The sequence below is a fragment of the Camelus ferus genome, chromosome 1 (genome assembly GCF_009834535.1).
Source record: "Camelus ferus isolate YT-003-E chromosome 1, BCGSAC_Cfer_1.0, whole genome shotgun sequence".
Taxonomy (NCBI): domain Eukaryota; kingdom Metazoa; phylum Chordata; class Mammalia; order Artiodactyla; family Camelidae; genus Camelus; species Camelus ferus.
In genome coordinates this window covers 31028233-31046537 of record NC_045696.1, presented here as the reverse complement: position 1 = coordinate 31046537, position 18305 = coordinate 31028233, and positions in this window count along the sequence as shown.

The following is an 18305-nucleotide window of genomic DNA, read 5'->3' as shown; positions in this document are numbered from 1 at the left end:
TCATTTAGTAACATGCATTATGAGTCCTCTATGCCTTTTTATAGCTTGAACTCATTTCTTGAATAATATTCCATTATCTGGGTGTACTACAATTTCTTTATCCATTCACATACTGAAGAACATCATGGTTGCTTCCAAGTTTTGATATAGGAAAAAATTTGTTATAAACATCCATGTGCAGATTTTTGTGTGGACATGTTCTCAGCCCTCCTGGGTAAATACCAAGAAGCATGATTGCTGGATCTTATGGAAAGAGTATATTTGGTTTTGTAAGAAACCACCAACCAACCTGACTTCCAAAGTGTCTGTACCATTTTACACTCCCACCAGTAGTGAAAAAGAGTTTCCATTGTTCCATGTCCTCTCCAACATTTGTTGTTGTCACTGTTCTGGATTTTGATCATTCTAATAGGTGTGTAGTGGTATCTCACTGTTGTTTTAATCTATTTAACTTAATGATGCATGATGTGGAATATCTTTTTATAGGCTTATTTGCCGTCTGTATATCTTACTAGCTGAGGCATCAAGTTCTTAGGCTCATTTTTAATCAAGTTGTTTGTTTTCCTATTGTTGTGTTAGGATGAAGTTGAATAGGAGTGGTGAAAGGGGACATTCTTGCTGTGTCCTAATCTTAGTGGGAAATTTTAGAGTGTCTTACCATAAAGAATGATATTAACTATTAGTTTTTGTAAATATTCTTAACAAGTTGAGAAGTTTTCACACTATTCCTTGCTTACTGAGTCTTTATTACAAACGGTTGTTGGATTTTGTCAAATGCTTTTTTAGATTCTGTTATATGATTATGTGATTATTCATCTTTACCCAGTTGATTTGGTGGGTTCCATTAATTAATTTTGAATGTTGAACCAATCTTGCTTACCTGGGATAAAAATCCCATTTTGTCATATTCTTGCTTGCCTACTTTCTGAGGGCAAGTCATGTAATTCTTATCCTTGTTTTTCTGTAGGTGTTCCTCCCTTTTCCCTGGGTCCTTTTAGATTTTTTTTCCTATAGTTTGAAAATAGTACACCTAGGTAAAATTTTTTTTTTTTTTTTTTTTTTTTTTTTTTTTGCATTTATACTGCTTGGTGCCTTCTGAGTTTTCTGGATCTGTGATTTCATGGCTGACATTAATTTGGGAAATTTTTAAGTCATTGTTATTTCAAATTTTTTGGTTTCTTCTCTTTCTGGCATTTCCATTATGTGTGTGTTATATGTTTTGTAGTTATACTACAGTTCTTGGATATTCTTTTCTTTTATTCCCCCCGTCCTTGTGGTCTTTGTTTTTTCAGTGTTGGGGGTTTCTATTGCTATACCCTCAAGTTCAGAAGTTAAAATGAAGCTTTTAAAAAATCTCCTTTCAAGCCTGTAATAAAGTGGTAGATTATTTGAGATATTCCACCACCACTACTTTTCCTCCCCTATGAAATATTTTTCCTTCTTAAGAAGATATTCTTGTGACTATGGATCATAAATCATGAAATTCTATAAAATAAATTCATTTTAATTTTTAGGAAAAGAAGTATAAAAGATATATTATTCTGAAGAAAAATATTTGATTTTCAAAAATAGTTATTGTTTTATAAACTCTAAAGCATTTTTATAGGAAAATCACACCTAATTATAATTATGTGATATCTCTAATGCATAGTTGATTAACTTTTGTTTATTTTACCTTATATACTTAAATAATTCATTTCATAAGATGTTATTTTAAAGTAACTTTTCAATTAAGATCTAAAGAGGTATATATGTGTGTATATACATATTTAATAATTAATTGCTTAAAAAGATTTAACCCAAGCTTGTATATTTGTAAACTGCTTCTGAAATTTTATTAAACATACAAAGATAAAACAGAAGATTTATTGTTTTAACTTGATTTTGACTGATAGAAGATATAAGATGTGCATATGAAAAGTGAAGGTTTTTATCTCAGTAAAGGAGCTACAAGGAAAAAATAATGAGATAAAGTGCAGAACTTTTCCACTCTCCACAAATTTATAGCATGTCATGTTTATCAAGTAAGAGAATATTGGAACCACCATATTTCAATGAAATCACATCTTATATTTCATCATCAGAGGAAAATCTAGGGAGTAGGAAGTTGCTAGTAAAACTGTTTACATTTAATGACTTTACAGATAGTACTGGACACATTTCTAACTTAAAAAATGTTTTGGCTGATATTGCCAAATATCACTGTCTCCATGGCAATAGTCACTTTAAAAAATGACTTAAAATAAGAAAGGCAAAGGAGAAAGCAAGCCTCCAACATGCAAAATATAAATTGCATAAAATTTTTTGCTGAATTATTGAGGAAAAAAGAATTTGCAGATAAAAACAGTTTTCTAAAATTAGACCTAACAGAATCTTGAGCATTTTAAATTCAGTTTAATCAAATATGTGACAATTTTAACACTTGGTGTGCAGACGCATGTTGTTTAAGTGTTTGTAAAATTATCTTCAAGTGTGGGAGGAGCTTTATTCATGCAGTAATTTTTAGATGAAATTCTTCATATTGCTAATCTAAAACTACAGAGTAGAAGGCATATTTCTTTTACTTAAAAAAGTATTTTGTCTTTTGGAAACTTGCAAATGTTGGACAGAAGAGATGTCACAAGTGGAAAAGAAAATAATTTTCTTGAAATGTAGGATTCATTACTTCCATTCTATTGGAAAAAAATGGAGAAAGACTTGCTCAGCTAGCTAGCCAGGAGTTGCAACTTTCAGCAATTACATTCAAATGAGGTGGTCAGTGCCCACTCTTGTGGTTTGTGATCTCTTGTCCACAGAATGAAGTTTTAGGCTTGAGATGATGAGGATGGAAGATTCTACAACAAACTTCCTCCAGTTAAGTGTCAGGTGAAACCCTTAAACTTGTTTTCCCATATTTTATTGAATCTCTAGGAACCTTGAGCATTTGTACATTGCACAATATGAATTAATAAAAGGAAATCCAATCCAACAACAGCAGTACAAGATAGTAAACTGAGTTTCTTTGTGTCATTTCAGAAATCAAAAATCTGCATAAATGTATAATAATGATCAGTTAATTCCAAGAATTGTCTCTATTGGTTCCTTTGTTTGCACATTTCATTAAACACAAATGCATGGTCTTTGAGGTCTGAGGGTATCCCTACTTTATTAATGCCCGCTAACTACTATCAGGTAAATTCCTTTCTTTCATTTCTTTGTTATTAATATTTCTACTGAAAATTAAAAGTTTTGTACTTATATATTTGTTTTATGTATCAAGATTTTATTTTTATAGCTAGATTTTAGGATGTTTATGAGAAAATTTATAATTTCTATTTATTAGGTACTGACAAGTTCTCAGCATAACATTTGGGATATAATAGATGATTAGTAAATATCTATTGGATCATTTATTTGGGTTTCATCCTGTATCCTGCGTATTTTTCCAAAGTAGATAATCACTAAAGCTCAATAAACTAGGGTTTACTCTTGTAGATTTTAAAATCTTGTTACTTAAAATGTGTATATAGTTAACCTAGCATTTCAATAATATGTACTATAAATAAACTTTCAGATCTTTGGTGTCATTTAAGAATATTAAACACTAAAATACATAATTTAAAATGTGCTTTTAAAAAAGGCTATGGGGCAAAATATACACATGTGATGTTAGATAAAGAATTATACTACTTCTGATGTCACATGATCAGAATCAAAATTACAATTTTAGTCACAGATTTTCTATTGAAAATGAGAGCTATGTTAAATGACAATTTCACAAGCTTTTTATCATTACAAATTTGCTTTAAATTAATTTATATTTTTAAATTGGCATTTGTTAAAAAATGATTTAAAAAAACAATTTAGGTGATACAAATAAACACTATTTAACACTTCATGATGGGGGCAGTCTCCTTTGAGAAAATTTCAAAATGAGGCAGAAGTCAAGAAGCTTCTTTGGGGTGAAAAAAGGGGAAAAAAATACAGGACCCTGAACTGCCTTGGAGTTTTAGGACTGGCTCACCGAATATACTGCATTTCTGGAATGTTTTCTCAGTTTCTGTTTGTTGATGTGGCATCCAGGGAAAAGCAACTCCATCTTGTACCTAGAAATTATTTCAACATATTTGTTTAAAAGAAATGAACCTCATTATATATTTTAAAAAGTATTTTTGAAAGTCTTTTCCTAAAGCAAAATGGGTACATGTAAAGTTAAGCAATACATTGCTGTGACAAATACGGAAACATTTATGAAACTATATAATTATTTAATGTTAGATATAACAATAGAACAGAAATAAACCAACAATTTTTTTCAACCAAAAAAATAACATTTTATTGAAAAAGTAACATTTATCCAAGAAACATAGAAAAAAATTTCTTTCAGAATATGAGATTGTATCTCTGCCTAATAATTGTCCTCTTCATGGTCATTAGAAAGCTTACATTAGATTTGATTTGTTTTTATTTTTTCCAGTTTTATTCTTATTTTTAAATTTTGCTAATACATTTACATTACAATTTTACTTGTGTGCTCCCTATACAATTGAAAATATACTTACATATTCTTCTTTTTTCATTTTAAATGTATTTGTAAAACATTTCCTGTGGTTTTTCTTAATTATACCTGATACAAAATGTTGTAATTGAGATAAATTAACATTCTTCTAATATAGAGTATATAATGAAGTTTAATAGGTATGTTATTTAAAATTTTTCTATATGTTTTCATTTTCCCTTCTATATGAATGAGAAAGATATTCAGGTTTGGAGTTAATTAGTTTGGATAATTAAGACACAATGGAATAAAATGTTAATTACATTTAACTAGTCTTCAAGTTTCAATTATGTTCCCTGTGTTTCATGGTTTTGGTTTTTATGCTCCATGTTGAAACAGAGATGAATATTATTTATGGTTATTCAGCATCCCTTCACACTACCTTTTATATTCCTTCCCTTCAGCAGGACAAGTATATTAAACACATCTGATAGCCCCCTATGATGCTAACAGTAATCTAAGTTAAATTTGGTTCTGAAAATAAGAAGCACTCATGTGAATTATGAAAAGTGAGAGTGGCGTTAGAGACCGCCTTTCTGTGACTGTGGAGGAGGGAATGAAAGATCTCAAGATTTAGTTGTTTGTGGCCCCAGACTCCATATTCCAGGACCTGGTTTCCAACTTCATGGCTATCAGGCAGCTGAAGGTGAAAGAAGTGGTTGCAAAAAGTAATGATATATGCTTTCTGACCTTTGGAATTCAGCTATAGTAGATTTATCTAGAAATTAATAGTCACATATTACTTTACAGATTTCCATTCCCAAGGATGTCCTCAGTGCCTGGGCTTGGCCCACATTCCTGGTCACACAGTCTTCACTATAAACAGCTCCCACAGCAGTAGCTGATTCCTCCAGGGCCAGAAGGAAAACAAGAGAGATTGCAGGGTGAGGATGCTTTAAATTTAATTTTCCCTAAGCTTCTTATTTTTAGGCGAAATATTTTTATTCTTATATGTTATGAGTAATTCTGTTTGATAAAGATCCTTCAAACACAGTCAGATACAATAACGAAAACACTAATGAAATAAAATTCTACCTGTGTATTCACTGACAGTGTGGACATATACCAATATTTTAAATATTTTCTCCTAAATCCTGAAATTTATATCTTTCATATAAAAATTACTTCACAAATACTTATTAGATAAAAATCACTCAGTTATTCTCTATTTCATGTGTGCTATTTTATTTAATTCTTACGGCTACCCTAGGATTTTAGGTCTTTTTAATTTTTTTTTCGTTTAGAACACATTAGAAAAGAGACTCAAGGTGCTGATTAAATTACATAAGAACAAAGCTCTTAGTAAGTGAAAGATCTTGGATTTAAATTCACATGCTGCTTTCTGTGGTTTATTCTTGTAATGACTCTGTGACAGTTCTCTTCTTTCTCAATAAATATTTAAACAATTATTTTTTATCAAAAAGTCTTTTATTGAATAAATATTTGCTTAGGCCTTGTCTAACAATTCTTGCAATTTCTCTTGCTTCAACTTGCCTCAAAATCAGGAATGGTGTTTAAACATTACTTTAAATTCTACTCTACCCCACCACACACCGAATAACAACACATCTTTCCCATTATTGTTGCCACCACAATGAGGAGCAGAAATGCTGAATTCTGGACATGTGGTTTTGTTAACAGAATCACTGATGTATGAGCCTTTTCTTAGTGCTCAACACTCTATCAACCTTACTGAGCATATCCAGTGGCTAGGCTCTGCTATTCTCTTTTGCCAGAAGAAAAACAAGTATCAATTTTTAATAATGGGCATAACAACTAAAGGGGATGAGAAAAATTCCTAACGCCGGAAGCTCAAGTACTGTGCACTGACACAGCAACATGGTGTCTAAGTACAGATTATCCTATCTTTTCCCACAGTGCTGAAATGTCCTGAAAACCTTGCCTTTCAGTTTTCTTTTCCTAACAGTTTATTCTCTTTGACACCAGAAATCCATTTCCAAATTTATGACAGGTAAACTCAATAGTAAAATTCAAAGTTGACATGGGTATTATTATTGCCCTGTGTTGAATCTGGGAGAAGATGAGCTTTCTGATACAACTTCTTATCCATACTGGAAAATAGTTCTCAATTGATGAGCAAACAGAGAGAAATGCTAGTATAAGAGAAATGTTTATAAAACCTAAGACAAAGACTTTGAAGTAGTCAAGCTATATTAATGAATGAGGAAATATTTTTGCTGTCACTAATTGAAAAATTTCCTTTTCTCTTTTTCTTCTCCTCCTGAATATATTCTTTGACAGACTGATAAAGATATTTGTGTGCATACACAAATATAAAGTTTGAATATTTTTATTTATAGAACACAGAAAAATTTTTTCCAAACCATTACATTTATTCTGACTAGAAGAGCACATGTTCTTTGAAAGAAAAATAAATTATTAGCTATATTTTTTAAATATGATGCTTATTATTTAAAATGTCACAGGCACATTGATTCTTGTAAAGCACAGAAGATTCTTAAAGCAGTTATAAATAGTTTTCCTTTCCCCAAAAGCACCTATGCATGCAAACATAATTTTCACTCAATAATTGTATTTAGTAAAAGTTAGTATTTTAGAATATGTACTATGGGAGAAGGAAATAGAATATGTATTATATTTCAGAAACATTACAAATTGTTTTATAAATTGTATCTGTAAATATATATTTCAGTAAACAACAAATATTCTTTATGGGTACCAATCAATATTTATTCAAAAATAAATACCTAAGCCTCAATTTTTATTGTTGTTGCTGTTTACATTTTAGTTTCACATTAGTCCTATATGAGATATCCTCTTACCTTAGCCAAATCTATTTTGTTTAACTAAATGCCACAGATGTTTTTCTAGTAAGCATGTGCATATGAGAAATGAGTTGTTCACAGTGTAGTTACTTGTAATACAAACAGCTATTTATAAATTATGTTTGATCACAGTCCTCTTTATATTGAAGGAAATATTGCAACCGTTTAGCATCGCTAGTGTTTGGTTACAAAAGATTCCCTATATTATTCATTCTGGTAATATTCTTAAGCAAGCTGAAACTGTTGATGAAGATGGAAATTGGCTGATAAATATAATGGTCACTTTAGAAGCATGTTCAAATCTATCTTCTTGCTATCCTAATGAATATGGAAGTCTGCCCAGTGTGATTGGACTAAAAGGTCAGAGGCTTTGTAAAGTACAAATCTTCTTGCAAGGGCAGTAGCAGCAACTAGAATATAGATTGGAAAAAAAATACAATAAAACACTGTGAATATGTATGTATGTGTGTATGTATGTGCATATGGTCTGTATATACATACATTTATATGAAAAATTCAAAATAGTTAATAAAATATTGCAATATCATGTTCAAAACTAAACATGAGCTGCCTCTATGCATTATCTTTCGCTATACATAACGTAAGAATTGTAAATTAGATGGCTGTGTTACATGTAGGAATTGTTAGGTTGTAATAAGCTCTTAGATTTTACAAAAGCTTGCATTGTCATTATGTAAGCAATTCTTTCAAATTAAAGTACTTACAAAGTATTTATCCATTAAACACGAACAGGAGAAATGTTCTGCTCCAAATTATTTTGATGCCTTCCCTAAAAAGTACTAGTACTGGATAAACAAATCTGTTTAAAAGAAAAAAACTCACCAAATTAAAAATGAGGGATTAGTAGTTAAGCCCTTTTTCATCCAATGGGCCATGCTAAGCTATAGAAAATTAAGAACTATATATATAAATAAAATTTCCCAAAAGAATTTGACTTATTATTTAACTGTTTCTTCACTAATATGTAAGGAAAACAAACAAAAAAGAAAAGAAAGGTTAAATTTGAAAACCACAAGTTTATTCTAAATTTTATGATTTAGGAAAGAAGTCATTCACTGAGAATTCAACAAGACAAATTAGCTATGCTGTTTTATTTAGTTTTAGTTCATTGCTCTACTACATTAATTCTTTAAGAAGCTTGCATCTTAATTTCCTTGATGCTATTTACATTAAGAAAATGAGTAGGTGTTTAATGAAAAGAAGACAAATCAGTGTTAAATAGTAATTATCTAATTACTAGAGTAAGAGCACTTGATAGTTGCTTTCTGTGTATAGTGTTGAATGGAAATAACAGTTTAAATGACAAACAAAACTGGATCTTCAACATTAGAATAATACAAAAGGGACTTCTGTAAAATAATAGTCTAATATTTTATAATTAAGTATGGAATAGATAGCATATCCAGAAAATAATCTTGATCCATGATATCCAGTCACTATATATTACTTTTAATTTTATTTAAAAGTAGTTTTTAAATAAAATGATTATTCAGTCCCCATTTTTTATCCCAAATCCTTTTAATATATAATATTCTGGAGAGCTGCATATCTGCAACTAAAAAAAATCAGATGTAAATCTATATTTAAATAATGAAAAAAACTATTAAACTATATAAGACATGAAAAAGAAGACAATCCAGCCCTTCAGACTTTAATTTTATTCATTAAGTGGTTGTTTATGACTATTGAATGCATGTTTGGCATTTCCATTCAACATCATGTTTATATGTAACTACTAAAACTTGTTCCCAAAGTATTAAGCATGAATACAAGCTTCTCTTTCAAACATTTGGCAAAATGGATAAAAACTAACATGCATAAGGGGGAAATATCACACATGCATCAGCCCTGAAATGATGGGTGGAAGCCAAACTCATGACATAAACTTTGAAGAACTCTCACCAGGAAAAAAAAAGAAAAAAAATTAGATGAAATTTGGTTGAAGGAGGCATCCCAGTGAAGGCAGCAGAAAATACCCTTGCAAAACCTTCACAAAAACCTTTAATTTAGAGGGAAAGGAGTTGGAAGCTAAGTTAGCCCATGAAACAGAAAGGAACCCAGTCAAGAAGAGTCATTTTTGCCTCAATGGTCAACTTCATTACTGGTGGCAGAAAAAAAAATTGGGAGAGCCGATAGAGACACATCAAAAATGGAGGCTATAGAGTGCTCTTCTCCCTTAAAATCTTACCTATAGAGCAGATTTTACATTAATACATTTGCACAGAGGGTGAAATGGATCATGTGTAAACTAATACCTTATGAAATTGATCAACCAAAGTAGAATTGAACCTTGGGAATACTGGTTAAAAAAAAAAAAAAAAAATATATATATATATATATATATATATATATATATAAGCGTTCAGTCTGTTACTGTAGAGATTTTCTTTTAACGTTTCACACCAGAGTATACCCTAATTTTATACGACATCTTATCCATCTTAAAAGAGCAAACGTTCAGTTCAAAAATATATAGAGAGTAGTTCAAATAATAGTTTCATTTATTTTATGGTTATATTATAAATTATGTTTTTGCTATTTAAATTCAATAGTTCAATTAAAGAATAACTTTACATGTCCTGTAAGGGAGAAATCTAACAGCACGAAGATTTTTTTTTTTAATTAGGAAACAAAATGAATGGCATATTAAGATTACCACTAGTGGAAACTATAACAATAAAAGGTGATGCTTCAAATCAATAAGTGAAAGGATGTATTTTGCAATAAATGATTTACGAAAAATTGACTTATTAAAATGCAAAATAAAATTGGTTAATTTCCTAAACTTAATAATATCAAAGTATATTCCAAATGTATTTAACATATAATTATCAAAGAATCCCTAAAATATCAAATACAAGGTAAATGTGCATAATTTAGTTTGGGTGAAATTTTTCTAAGAAAAATATCACAAGCAAAATATTTAAAGGAAAATATTGATCTTCTACTGTAACAAAGTAATAAATCCAGTTGCCAATAAAAATAATAAAATTTAAATGATAAACTAAGATATTCTGAGCCCATAGAAACAAGTATGATTTGATTGACTTGAATAAGTGTCATAAATGGTAAATCTGCGAAACATATAGTACAATTGATTAGTTTGAAATCAATGAATCAACCTCATTATTTGAATCAAATAATATAATAGATTGTTTTGATTTTAAAACATTGTTTGATGGTAAAAATAATTTACATATATTAATTCTTTCATTCTTGCGCAAATGAGGAAACCAAAACACAAGGACTTCAATTCTATATATTTAAACAATGGAACAACGAAATGGAGCAGAATATTATAGATTCTGGCAAGACATCCCTTCCTCTAAAAAAAAAAAAAAAGCTATTTTTATGTGAAAGATAAATCTGGACGTGGGATGCCCTGCAAACCTGTTCCAGAACATTTGTTCACAGTCCTCTTCTCTTTATATCTTTGGATTTCTTCATCTCTTATTCAGTTTCACAGTTTCCCACTTGTTTCTTCCAAAAATAAAAAAGAAAAAATGGTCTTATTTACCCTGAAATACAAATATTCTTTATTCTACCCCTGATGAAAATAACACTAATGTTTCTTTCTGAATGCACGAACCAGATTTATTTTTATCAAAACCATTTTTTGTTGAATTCTGGAGAAGTTAGTAGCTCCTTCTGTAAAACTTAGGGGATCTGGTAAGATAATTTTCTAAACATTAAAATAGTAAATGCTCTTTTGGAAAGTCAAAACCCAGTGTGAAAATACTGGAAATAAATAGTGTTAAAAAAGGGAAACTAAACAACAGAAGATCATAATGTTCTTCCAACTTTGTAAATTTAGGGTGAGCATGTAAGTCAACCAGAGCCTATAGAAATAAAGAGTTGTTTGCTGGAATCTCTGATAAATTTGCTTGATACCTGAGCCTCTTTCTCTTTACAGCACATTCTATAGCTTGCTCAGATCAAAATCTGTTTTATAAACATCTTCCTACCTAGTGTGTTCAGTAGTTGTAGTATTTTACTGTTGAGTCACTGTTTGCGCATCCGTGAAAGATACTACAGTTGACCACTATTGCTCTAAACTGTAAATTAGCTTTGAAATGTTTGCTCTGGAGTGTGTCCCTCAAACTGGGAAGTATTTCACCAATATTGTAAATTAGTGTATAATATCTTTTGGAATGTTTTCATTTAAAAGTTATTTCTTTTCCTCCCATATTTATGCAATGATACAAATTGAGTTCATAGTGAAAATTAATGTCATGTTCTCTAATCTTCCATGATCTGTAATCTAGGGATGTTAGAAATTTACCTGGAGGAAGTGACAGTAATAAGAAAAAATGTTTAATGTAAATGAATGAAAACAATAATCCAAACACATTTGATTTCATTTGTAATTATGCTTTATGTCCTTATTAGTGGAAAAGACATTGAAACATTATCATTAAAAGGAAAAATAAATACTCCCATCTGTTCTTTCTCACAGCAAGTATCGTGATCTTGCACATGGTAGGGGGAGCCGGATTTATGTGTGGGGCACATATTAGCTTCACCAGGTTATTTCAATACTCACATCTCATTTTAAATTATAAGGATAAAGTAGAACATCAGGCTTTTTAACTTACAAATAGAAAATTTAGGGACTTGGATTTTTTACCTCTAACTCCAAATAATAGCAAAAAGTCTGTTAATATTAAAGAGATGGCCCTTTATGTTTAACTCATAAACTATCTCCCATTAGAAAAATGAAATAATTTTGACAGCCAAACACAGTTTTTACAACAAGAAAAGTTAGACATTATTGTTTAATTTGCATAAGTCTTTCTACTTTGCTGATGTCAATCTAAAAAACAAGAGTGCAGTTCAAAAGACTAGGCATTATTTGGGATCACAGAAGTGAAATTCGGAATGCACAGATTTAGGTAGAAACCAAATAGTGTCTCAATAATAGGAGAAGGGGCTCAGAGTTTTGTGGGAAAAAGAGAGGAAGTTGAGGTAAGTCGTTTTTTTTAGAAGAGTTAATTGCTGCAAGATGAGGTGATCCATCAGGCGAAGTGTCCATTGGTAAAAGATGAGGTAAAGCCAGCTTTGTATTTCCCTGATTGGCTGGGTGAAGTGGTCACTAGGTATGAATTCATTTATTAGTCCTTTCAGTAAGATGTTCTCGTTTCTTTACTGACTTCTTGGAATGTAGGTGGTTTGGTCCAGTTTGGAGAAGGACATGCAAGGCAGTTCCTCTGGAATGGCTGCTCCAGTGGTTTTATTTGGCTCCACTCATGTTGTTACACCAAAAGGGGAGGCCCTTGCTTCTTGTCTCACCCAAAAGAGAATTCAGGTGAGAGATAAAAGCCTTGTGTAGTTAAAGATTTTAAAGATTTTATTAGCAAAGCAAAAGTACAATTCCAAGAGCAGAAGGCAGGCTAATTGAGGAGAGGATGGCAGCCCTGGTCTTTGTTTGCCCCTTTTCTTGTACCCGTGTTTAGAGGTGGTCTCATGATTGATTGACAGCTCTTGCACCTGGAGCGCTTAGTCATAGTCGTCCCCTTTTGTACATGTTCCTACCTATGATATACACAGAAAAACTCATGGTGGAGGGCCCTAAACCACAATGCTAATTATATTACAATGAGCATTGGGTCATGTCGGGTTAGGTCCTTGTCACTACCCCAGTCTCACCCATCCGGTTCCAACCAGTTTCTTGCTGATATTCATTTAGAGGAAGTAAAGCCCCTTATGCTGAAGGTGGGATAATGCCATCTTCTAAACCATCCTCCATCTCCTCCACCTTATCAGACTGGTGCCCCCACTTATCTAACTGCCTAACAATGTCACCTTTTCACATTTGAATTTATCTTTTCTTCCCTATTTCATTTAAATTCTAGATAAATGAAGATAAAATTTTAATAAGCATCTAGCTGTATCTGCTTTTGATTTTATTTAATTCTTAGAGGCACTTAAAACACATCTTACAAGGGAAACAGGGAGAATAAAATTCTCGTTAATTTCTGCACATTTTCATAAGGAAGCAAAGGGGATTCTCAAAAGAATGCATTATTTCTTTATTGCACCCAAGACTTGTAAATAATTGTGGAATAGCACTGAAGGTAACTTTGTCCTAGATTGTTGTGGCTTGATTTGTACTATATTATTAACATCGTTGTTAATTTTTAGGTTTTTTAGGAATAGATTAATATTTCTACTTATGTGGCAATAGTATCACAGGAATGTAAATACCCAGATGTACCATAATCTGTGGCAGAATAATCCCAACAATGGATTTGAGTTGAAAAGGAGCCTCACCAACTTCTTCCCAATTTTAGCAGCTCCCCTTACACTCTTTTTTTTTTTAAACTAAAGTATAGTTGATTTACAATATTATATTAGTTTTAGGAATGCAAAATATTGACTCAGTATTTAAAGTTATTACAAAATAATAATGGCTCTAGTTCCCTGTGCTGTACAATATATCCTTATTGCTTTTTTATTTTATACATAATAGTTTGTATCTTTTAATCCCATATCCCTATCTCATCCCTCCCCCCTTCTTTTTCCCACTAGTGTCCACTAGTTCTCTGTATCTGTGAGTCTCTTTCTGTTTTGTTATACACATTCGTTTTATTTTTTAGAGCCCACATATAAGTAATAACATAGATTCTTGATAAGAGCCATTGACAATAGCTCTCAATAGTTCATAAAATGCTTGGCAAACTCAGGTAACACCCTTTTCCTCATTTGCAACTTGATTACTTCCTCTAAATTCTACTTTAAAAAAGTTGTCAACCACCCCAAATACTTTTTTCCTTGAGTTATGCACTATAGTCTAGGCAAAGTCTTTTGACATTTACAGATGCAAAGGGTATTCTGAATATAACCACATGGATTCACTAAAAGGACAGTTTTAATTTTCATATATTTATATGTGTTTTATTTTCACTGTCAATTGAGAAAAAATAGTCACAGTTACCTCAGTAAAAACTATGTAATTAATGTAGTATTTTTATTGCCAGAAGAAGCAGATATCATCATAAATTGACAGACTTTAAAATAATTTTATGTAGTGCATGAACCTAGCCAACAGAAAATTAACAAACAGTCAAAAACGCTATTCATAAGATTTACTATATTTTCATGATTTTAAGAAGCTAAGTTTATAAGGAATATCATTGATTTGATAACAGTTTTTATTAGCCTTATTAACACAAGGTTTGAAGATGGTAATGCTAACACAGTAAAGTGATTTTAATTAAACACATTGATTGCACAATGCCTTCCAATTCTTGAGAAATTAATAATTGAAAAAATATATATGTATGTGAGAGGAAATATATTATTTCAAACTCAAAGTACAAGCTCAGCATAATCGTTCTAAAAAAAATTCATCTGTCATTAAAAGAAACATTGAAGTAGATATTTGTATGAATATGAGAACACAATGAAGAAGTGATAATAAAGATAAATTAATAATAAACTTATTTCCCCTTAGCAGAGAGTGTTTCATTTTTATGATTAATATTCATTGTTACTAATAATTAACAGTGCATGCTATTCTAAATGTGGCCTAGTCATTGATCAAGGCAAAGAATGTGAATTATAAAGCTGGACTTTCAGCTCTAGACAGTTTGATGCAAGTACTTGAGGAAATCATTTTCATTTTCTCATCCTTAGTCTCCAGGTCTCCAAAATTAGTATAACTATACCTGTAAAATCTATCTGAGGTCGTTGTTAATGTTAAATAATAAATGACAAACATGCTTTGCAATGTAAAATCTTTATCCAAACAATGTTTTATGCTATCACTATACCATTAACAAAAGAAATAATAATACATACTTCAAGTTATTCAAACATAAAAAGGAGGCAATACTTGTGAAATTTCTAGCATGACTCACATAATAAATATTCCATGAATAAAAGTGACTCTTTTGCCCCTTTCCTGTTTGCCCATTTCTGTTTCCTTCTAACCTTGAAAGAATCTATTAACCTGTTGATTGTTTTCCTAGATAAAAAAGATGTAAGAGTAGAGTTAAGTAGTTAAAGAATGACTAACTGTCTACCCACAACAGCCCCCTTAGCAATCCTGCAGGCAGATAATGCAGGCAATATAACATTGGAAGAGAGAGTAAGCCAGCCTGCATGCAATGGAGAATGACGCAGAACCGAACTTCCTGACTCAACGATTCACTAAGATTCTCCCCCTTCCCACCTTTTCCCTTTAAAACTATCATGGTTGAGCAAAATCTTCAGAGTTGGTGTCAGGACGAGTCTACCTTCTTCCTAGACTGCTGGCTTTTCTGATTAAAGCATCTTTCCATTCTACTGACACTTGCCTCTTGATTATTGGCTTCTAAGCAGCAAGCAGACGAATCTGAATTTGGTAACATAAGTTTCCTAAAGCACATATGTTTGTGTATTTGTTGTGATTTTAAGTACTGAAAACCTTTATATATTGTACTATTTGATGTGTAAATACATTTCTAGATAAAAGCAATATTTTATTATCCTTTTTAAAAAAGCATTTTGCAGTGCCTTAGTATTTAATTGCTTAGATTTTAGTTAGTGTTGACCCTGTGCTCTCAATTTTGCAAACAAATCAATTATAAAATTATCAAGTAATGTATTAACTTTGTATAATAAAATATCATTTACTTAATATTTGTAAAGTTGGCATAATTTTTGAGCTTTGAATGAATAACTTCAAATTTTAGCTCAAATATTTTTAAGTTTCAGGCTGCTAGAGGACATTTTAAAAACTGCTACGTTCTAAATTGCAATTAATTTTTCTACCCCTTTGAGCACATTTAAGTCTGAATTTGTTACTTTAATTAAACTGAATAATTCAAATATTAAATGAAACTCTGTAACCTCAACTAATTGAAAAATGAGTGGGCTGATTACTGAATCTGATGACAGACTTCAAAGTGTATAGTTCCTATTAAATTCATATTTATTTCTAAACATATTTAAAAATTACATTCTTATGAACCTGAATTAAAAGGACAATTCTGACTTTTGGGTAAGTGTGTGTGCGTGTCTGTGTGTGTTAAAGTTAGACCATTCTATTGGGTTTTCTGCTTGATATTCATCACTTTCATGGATCCTCAATAAAAATGCTCCTCAGATAAATTCCACCCTTCTTGATCAAAATGTGTAAGTTTCAGTCTTGAAAAGCATCATTGATTAAAATATGATTTTAATAGTAAAGTTGAATTTGATTAAGTTAAGACTTTCATGTTTGAAAAATCTTAACTGAATTGATAAATGTATATGATGGATGGAAATGTCAGGAAAATATCTCTGTTGCTTTTGTTTTTAATTTCAGTGGTATTCAAATAGCTTGCCTAAATATGAACATGGCTGATTGAGAAACTGTTGTCTAAAGTATATATATATATATAGAGAGAGAGAGAGAGAGAGAGAGGTGGATAATTATTATGGTTCTGTTACCCTAAAAGGTAAAGACCCTGATTCTTTTCATACCTGAAAGGCAAGTTTACAGTTGGGAGATGGTGGGTTGTGTAGCTAAAGATTTTAAAAGATTTATTTAAAAGGAAAGGAAAAGTACACCCCCAATAACGGGAGGCAGGCTGGTCCAAGGGAGGAAAAGTGGTGGCTTTTGTCGCCCCTTTCTCTTATACCCTTGCTTTGAGGTGGTCTTTTGATTGACTGATGGCTCTTGTCCCTGGAATGCTTAGTCACGTTTGGCCTCTTTGCAAATGTCCTTACCCATGATGTACACAGAAAAAAAACTATGTGGGGGGTGACTAAACTGAAACGTTAATTCTAATAAAATGAGCATTGTGTCTGTTTAAGTCCTTTCTGCTACTGCGCAGTCGTGGCTGTTGGGTTTTAACCAGTTTTTTCGCTGGCACTCACTTAGAAGAAGTCAGGTCCCTTTATGCTGGAGGCGGGCATAAGACCATCTTCCAGACCATCCTCCCTCTCTTCCACCTATCTGCCTGGTGCCCCCACTTATCTAACTGCCTAACAGTTCCAGTAATATGAAAATATTAAATAATACAAAGCATTTGTCTTTTAACCTTCTTAATAAGAAAATCAATATATGTTAATTATTTACAATTTCATTAACATTAACAATATAATTTAAGTTCTGATCCTCACAGTGAAATAAAAAAGTTGTTAGATTTCTTTTTTCAATTTAGTAAATGGCCTAGTAAATCTTGTTCTCCATAAAAGGAGACTTTACCTTAGATTTCTTTTTTATTGCCTTTAACCAAAAATATATCACCTTAGCTAGTTCTATTTCCTTGTTCCTTTGTTAGAGTTAAATGATTTGTTTTACTATAAATACATATGTAAATGACCAAATACATTCCAAAAATAGCTGAGAATTTTTAAGTTCCTTTTTGTTCCCTTATGTTTTTAATTTCATGTTACTAATTAGATCAGAGGGAAAAAATATCAATGTACTATACCTATATGTAGAACTACTATAGGTCTTATAAAGTTCAGTTTTATTTACTACTTTTACATTTTGATGATTCAAATCTAATTATAAATGCAAGCCAGCTGTTCCTGAGTATTGACTTTTGAGTACTAGATGTATTTCTTTGTGCATACCAGAGTTGCCTTGTAATCACCAGAACCATTCACCCAAGGTCTTACGAGGTTTTCTTAGTTATTGGTACAATATTAATGGGTAGTCAAATGTCAACTCTTCCTTCTGGTCCCATAATCAATGAAAGCCATTCAGTCCTTAATAGTAATCTGGCAACTATTTTTCATGCTCTACTGAAAAAGAAAACAGAAAAATTAAATGACCTGAATAAAATTCATATGCTCTATTAATCTGAGTCTTTAATAAAGCAGTTGGATAGGAGATTATTGAAGACACTTTTAAACAATGGGAAGATACATTTTTTATCCAGATTAATGAAATCCATTAATTAGCACCTCAATGTTAGTTTTTAAAATTTTATTTAGCACTTTGCAAAAATTTTCACATTTATTTT